Source organism: Suricata suricatta, chromosome 5, assembly GCF_006229205.1.
Source record: "Suricata suricatta isolate VVHF042 chromosome 5, meerkat_22Aug2017_6uvM2_HiC, whole genome shotgun sequence".
Lineage (NCBI taxonomy): Eukaryota > Metazoa > Chordata > Mammalia > Carnivora > Herpestidae > Suricata > Suricata suricatta.
This window is the reverse complement of record NC_043704.1, coordinates 152,505,528-152,506,744: the sequence shown is the minus strand read 5'-3', so window position 1 is coordinate 152,506,744 and position 1,217 is coordinate 152,505,528.

Here is a 1,217-nt window from a genome sequence, read left to right as displayed (position 1 = left end):
GAGGAACAGTAACTAAAGGGTTGTTTCTGTCATAGGAATAGACAGATACAGGAATTGCACAAAACGGAGAGTTGAAAAACAGGATAATGTAACTGAGAATTTCATTTTTTCACTAGCAGTCACGGTTTTCCCTTTATTTTATTTAAAACTTTTTTTCTTTTTTTTACATTTATTTTTATTGAGAGACAGAGAAGACAGAGCACGAATGTGGTAGGGGCAGAGAGAGGGAGACACAGAATCGGAAGCAGGCTCCAGGCTCCTAGCTGTCAGCACAGACCCTGACTCGGGGCTCGAACCCACGAACCGTGAGATCATGACCTGAGCTGAAGTCAAACACTCAACCAACTGAGTCACCCAGGCGCCCCTATTTTATTTTTAAATGTATTTTGAGAGGATGCAAGCCAGGGAGGGGCAAAGAGAGACGAGGACAGAGGATCCAAAGCAGGCTCTGCACTGACAGCAGAGAGCCTGAGACAGGCTCAAACTTGTGACCTGCGAGATCATGACCTGAGCTGAAGCTGGATGCTCAAACTTTGTCTGTTTTAATAGTCAACATTCTTTGGGGTCCTGGATAATTAAATACACACTATGTTACCAGACGAAAACTGTAAACAGTTTTACTGGTCACATACTGCCCACTGTGACGGGGTTCACGCAAAATCTGGGGATAATTCAGAGAAAACACTTTTTAAACATGATTCTAGGTATTCCATTTTCCTCTAATCTCTTCTTAGTTCTTCTTTTTATTGCTTTTTAATTTTTTTGAAAGATTTTATTTTTAAGTAATGTCTACACCTGTGGTGGGGTTTGAACTCATGACCCAGAGATCCAGAGTCACATGCTCCACTGAGCCAAGCAGGCACCCCTCCTCTTCCTCTTTTTATTTTATTTTTATTTCTTAATTTCTTTAACATTTATTTATTATTGAAAAACAGAGAGAGAGAGCATGAGCAGGGGAGGGACAGAGAGAGAGAGGGAAACACAGAATCCGAAGCAGGCTCCAGGCTCTGAGCTGTCAGCACAGAGCCAGATGCAGGGCTCGAACTCACGGATTCCAAGATCATGACCTGAGCCGAAGTCCAATACTTAACCGACTGAGCCACCCAGGCGCCCCTTGACTTAGCTTTTGAGGCATGGGACATTTGGATGTCTTTCCCAAATTTTTCAATTTCTTTTCTAGTGATTGTTTTATTATAGTTTTCTCTTCGTGTTTGAGG